The sequence below is a fragment of the Bidens hawaiensis genome, unplaced genomic scaffold, assembly GCF_021521415.1.
Source record: "Bidens hawaiensis isolate Kalapana, Puna unplaced genomic scaffold, B.hawaiensis_p1.1 tig00029667_1, whole genome shotgun sequence".
Classification (NCBI taxonomy): Eukaryota; Viridiplantae; Streptophyta; class Magnoliopsida; order Asterales; family Asteraceae; genus Bidens; species Bidens hawaiensis.
This window is the reverse complement of record NW_027494927.1, coordinates 47,270-53,269: the sequence shown is the minus strand read 5'-3', so window position 1 is coordinate 53,269 and position 6,000 is coordinate 47,270. Positions and strand designations below refer to the sequence as shown.

The 6,000-nt window shown below is 38.1% G+C and overlaps 1 pseudogene across 1 annotated transcript; it reads right to left on the bottom strand.

Moving 5' to 3' along the window:
- Positions 1-3,224: 3,224 nt before the first annotated feature.
- On the bottom strand, positions 3,225-4,827 carry LOC143579337 (eukaryotic initiation factor 4A-15-like; annotated as a pseudogene). The gene is made up of 3 exons (XR_013143441.1): positions 4,745-4,827; positions 4,552-4,658; positions 3,225-4,462 (listed from the first exon to the last, which is right to left on the bottom strand). The product of XR_013143441.1 is annotated as a eukaryotic initiation factor 4A-15-like (transcript).
- Between the last annotated feature and the right edge of the window lie 1,173 nt (positions 4,828-6,000).

Below are 6,000 nucleotides of genomic sequence, written 5' to 3'. Positions count from 1 at the left end.
AAGAGTGTTTTTATTGAACCCGTTCCTCCTATGGAGGACCCAAATGTTCTTGCGGTCGTCACCCATAACCGCAACCAAGACATATGGAAGAATTGGGATTTGGTTGTGAATGCCGAAGGTTATCAAAAGGCTCGTTGCAAACTATGTGGAACACAATTAAAGCACGATTCCAACTCGACTTTGAGAAAGCACATCGAGAAGCCATATTGCAAGGCGTTGAAAGGGATTGGCGCGACCGATCAAATTGACTTGGGTAAAGATGGTACACTATTTCGTTACAACACGACTAAAGTTCAAGATAGAATGGCAAAGTTCGTTATTCAACGAGGTTTGCCGTTTAACCACTTTGATGACCCGGATTTGACGTCGTTGATTCGAGAAACTCTACAACCGCGATACACACATGTAAGTCGTACTACCTTAAGACGTCATTGTATCAAGTTATGGGAGTGTGCTAAAAAAGAGTTAATTGAGTTTTTTCATTCTTTACAAGCGATGGTTAGTTTAACTACCGATGTTTGGTCGGCACCACACGGGTTGCCCGAATCATACATATGTGTCACCGCTCATTGGTTTGATCCGGTGACATGGCAATTGATGAAACGCACCATCGCTTTTGAAAACTTCCCATTCCCATATACCGCCGAAAAATTGTTTGAATTACTTGATGAAGTTATAACGACTTACAACTTGAGAAATAAAATATTTTCGATTTCGTTTGACAACGCTTCAAACAATACTAAGGCGGCCGAAAAATTTATCATTAAATATTCACCACCTTGTTTCGGGGATTTTTTTCATGTTCGATGTGTTGCACATATCATCAACTTGGTTGTTCAAAAAGGTCTCGACAATGAAAACATTTGTGACGATTTAAAATTCTTTATACTTATGTTACAAGATGTCTTCAAAAATGGTAAAAGAAGACATCTTGAATATAAAAACTATTGTAAGTCGGTTGAAAGAAAGTATTTGTGGCCGAATTGGGACGTTTCAACCCGTTGGAACTCAACTTGTCATATGCTAAAGTGTGCTTTTGCCCAACGCCAAACTTTACAATCTTTTCATAACAATCTTGTTGATGAACGCGAGGCCGATATGCTTCCGGAAAGTGTTTGGGTGAATGTTGGTTTTTTGTTGGGGTATCTTGACGTGTTCAAAAACTCAACAACAAAGTTATCGGGAGTCTATTATCCTACTAGTTGTTGGGTTTTGCAAGAATTGTACTACATGTCTTGCACTTTTAAAAACTTTGCGGAGAAGAACAAACTCTTCAAGAATATTGTTGCGGTGATGAAGGAAAAGTTCTTAAAATATTTTAAAAACATACCGCCGGTCTTTACCTGTGCCGCTGCATTAAACCCCTATTCGAATGTTCATGGGGTTGAGACAACAATCGAGGAAATATTCGACAACTTGTGTATGCACGAGATCGACCCGAAGTTGTCGAGGGAAGCGAAGGAAAAGTTCAACAAAAACCTTCAAGACCTTTATGACCATTATTTTCAAATGTATGGTCCAAGCACGAGATTGTCTTTTGTGAAAAAAACAACAACTAGTAGGCCGTGCAATGACCCACTTATAAACTTGATGAATGCGGTTCATGAATCGGCATCTAAGAGGCAAAGAGGAAACACACCAACTAACGAACTTGGTCGATATAGTGGAGCAAACTATGTTGAGGGCGCAACGGTCGACGAAATTCGCAATATTGATTTGTTGGCTTGGTGGAAAGGAAACAAAACGAATTTCTCATTCTATCCGCCATGGCTCGTGATTTGCTTGCCGTACAAGCCTCAACGGTTGCTTCCGAATCGGTTTTTTCTCTTAGTGGGAGGGTGTTATCTATGCGAAGAACAAAATTAACTCCCGAGTCTCTAGAGATTTGCATTTGCCTAAAGGATCATTTGGATGCGGTGGATCGTGTACAACACAAGGCGAACTTTGAAGACGAAATACCAATAGAGCGTCCTATTCATGATGAGGAGGCGGAGGACGGGCTTTCTTCCGATAACGAAGACGAGGGTGAAGACGAAGAAGAGTTGTAATTTGTGTTTTTTATTTGTTTTAGTAAAATTATTTGTAACAAGTTCAACTAATATTTAGTTTTGATTTGTTTAATAATAACTACTTTTTTTAGTCATGATTAATTTTTTGTTACTTTTTTAATAACGACGAACATTTTATTTATTTAAACAATAACTATTACAAACATTATTAAAACATAAACGATACTAAACAACTAAAACTAAAAAACAAAGCCCGTCGTTTTAATCCGGCGTTCTACAACAATTAAGCGTTGTCACCGGTGGTAGATGCTTGGGTTGTAGAGCCGGACGACTCTCACACTTCCGCTTTTTTAGCATCCAAACTTCTTTTCTCTCGACAATACTTATTCGTATGTTTTCGTAATGTCGAGTTGGACCCTGCTTTAAGAAACTTCGAGCAATATTTGCAACGAGCCATCTCTTGTGAGTCGGTCATGAGACACAAATCGTAATGAACCCAAACATCGGGGCATCTTGTTGTTTCGATAACCATAACAACGTCATCATTAGTTGCCATTTGTTGTCGGTTTAAGCTTAATTGTGTTTTGGAGTGTGTTTTATAGTTTTGGAAGTGGTTTAACAAGTACACACCATACCTTGCTATTTATAGAATGAAAATAACTTAATTATAGTAAAAAAACCGGTTCCAACGGTCAAAAACGGCTATATAGCCGTTGGAACCGGTTTCTAACGGCTAGATTATTTGAATTTCAAAAAAGAACCGGTGGAACCGGTTTTTACGTAATAACCGGTCCCGGTTCTTACCCTACCCGGTTCCTAAAAGTTGGCATTTCGGGGCATCGGTTCGGGTCGGGAACCGAACCGGTTCTTGATTAGAACCGGTGCCATTTCCTACCCGGTGTGAAAAAAACCATTTCCGAACCAGTTCGGGTTTTTCAACTGTACCCAATTTGTGCACGTCTAACCAAAACTATTAAAACTCACATCTTGAAACAATTAGTACAGGACCGAACTGTTGAATCATGAATCGACCACATAACCAGCTCGGTTAAATCTATTCGAACGAGCTGGATACCCATTGAACCAATGAAGAGTGAACCGATAACACGACCAGTTTGATAACAAGTAACACATGATATTGCTAAACAAACCATGCAAATGTTTAAAACTCACATATTAATATGATACTAACATGATGCACATACCTATAAAAGCGAAATCCAGATTTCGATCAAAATTGCAAGCATACTGAAAGATAGAATTCAACGAAATAAACTAGTCCAGGAATTTAAATCTAAGGGTACAAACATGATTCCAAATCCTACTACCGAAACATACGATCTTTCAATAACTTAAACAAAACAAGAATCAAATTCAAGAACCTCCAAAATCAGATCAAATCAGCAACGTTGGACGGCAACTCCTCCACAACATTGTAAAACTTCTGAATATCCCCGAGCGTCTTCTCATCATCCAACGTCACAAAGTTAATCGCCACACCTTTTCTTCCAAACCGTCCACTACGCCCGATACGGTGAAGATAGTTCTCAGGTTGAGTAGGAAGATCATAATTGATCACAAGTGACACTTGTTGAACATCAATACCACGCGCCAACAAATCAGTGGTGATGAGCACACGAGAAGAACCGGAACGAAACTCACGCATGATGATGTCACGTGTGTTCTGGTCCATGTCACCGTGTGTGGCTGACACTGTGTGGTCACGGCTCCTCATCTTGTCGGTCAACCAGTCAACCTTCCTCGGGTGTTCACGAAAATCACACTTTGTGTGATTGCCAACGTCTCATAAAGATCACATAATGTCTCCAACTTCCAATCTTCTTTCTCAACATTCACATAGAACTGTTTGATACCTTCTAACGTGAGCTCGTCACGCTTCACGAGAATCCTAACCGGCTTGTTCATGAACTTTCTAGTAATTTCCAAAGCTTCTGGTGGCATTGTTGCAGAAAACACTCCAACTTGAACCTTCGATGGCAACAGCTGAAAGATATCATAGATTTGATCTTTGAACCCTCTTGAAAGCATTTCATCAGCCACATCAAGAACAAACATTTTGATGTAATCAGACCGAAGAGACTGTCGGCGCAACATGTCGAAAACACGCCCGGGTGTACCGACAACCACGTGGACCCCGGCTGAGAGAATGCGCTGGTCCTCACGGACACTGGTCCCACCTACACACGCGTGAACCTTAACACCAAGGTAGTCACCGAGGGCTCGCATGACTTTCTCAATCTGTTGTGCAAGTTCACGAGTCGGTGCAAGAACCAAGGCCTGACACTCGACTGTGTTGTAATCGAGTTGTTGGAGGATTCCAGAGCAGAAAGTGGCGGTTTTTCCGGTTCCAGATTGTGCTTGTTGAATTACATCAAGGCCCTTGGTAAATGGGACAATTCCCCTTTGTTGAATTGCTGATGGCTTCTCAAAACCTGCATTTGAGATTATAAGTTAACTTATTATTATTAATAAATACTTATGGGTAATTTATGCAACGCTGGTATCGGTTCAATAGTCCTACCGTATGCATATATGCCTCTCAAAAGATTCTCTTGTAGGCCCATTGCATCAAAGCTGTCATAAACCTCATCATATGATGTGAAGAAATCTTGTCCATCGGTTGAAAGCCTGCATCGTTAGCGAAAATAAATTATCTTTATACATAAACGAGTAGCCACTAAGATTAATCTTTAAAACAAAGGTTGGTAGCTTACAACTCATTCATCTTGGAATCAAAGTGTCGAGCATCGAATTGGGATCCTTCTGGTGCTACGCCTGCCATGACTGCAAATAGATGACAATAACTATCTTAAGCAATTCAACATGACAACATGAGATGTTTTCCAGATTCAATATTAAAGCTACAAAATTTCTAAAATTATACATGTATAACGAACACAATAAAAAGCCTTGTAGTGATTCAAACAACTAGTCTCTCAAGATTTTATAATTTAGTATTTTTTTCACAAACCTATCTTCTTCATTCATTCACTTACAAGTTATTATTAAATGGATAGAACTTGTCACTAGTACTTCACATGAATGATGAATGTATCAACCAAACGTTATAATTCCAAAAAATGCAAAAAAAAAAAAAAACATTGTAATTGGCAAGAATGCCCAAGCATACCAAGGAAATATTACACATGCCCCTAGATAAAATTGCATAAACTAGTAACTACTGCAGTTCCAAGTTAAGCAATAATGTATGTGACACAAACATACTATCATACTTACTTTTTCGTCTATCTTTTCACTGTCTTAATTATTGCAATATGACTTTTGCATATCTATAAGCATAATTTATAGGTGTTAGTCCTAATTGTTTCGCATGTACAACAATTTGAAACTTGGGAAACAAGCAAACTTGGAGTGCAAGTCAAGTCAAGGTGCCTTGGAGAAGAAGTAAAAATTATTTTGTCCTAATTTCTAAACTTATAGTAAGATAGGTTGAGTTAGTATTTAAGTTAAATAAAGATTGTTTGTTTTAACTTTAGCAAGGTTAATAGTAGTTTTTAAATATATAAAGGGCTTTGTAAAAAGTTTTTTTTGGTGATTTTTGTTCATCGTAATAATAGAGAAGACGAAATAGCAAAAACCGTTACGTCTACACGAATTTTCAGTGGTTGTCATTTATCTTTATAAATGACAGAAAACATCCTTTATGCTTAAAAGCCTATCACGTTGCGTCCTTTGGCACTGACTCCGTTAACTTTTACAAAATTATTTATAAAGTTAAAGGACAACAACCACTACTTCTACCACTGAATACTCTTAACAACTAAATTAATTTATTTTTTTTAATTTATAAACCCTAGCACAAGGACTGAACAGTGAATACTCATTGTTGTTAACTAATTCGATCTAAATGAAAAGCCAAAAGAACAAAGCTTTATGAATCAAAATGTGAATCAAGAAAACGAAACATGAAGATGGATTAATTATTATTAATTAACAGAATATATGCAAC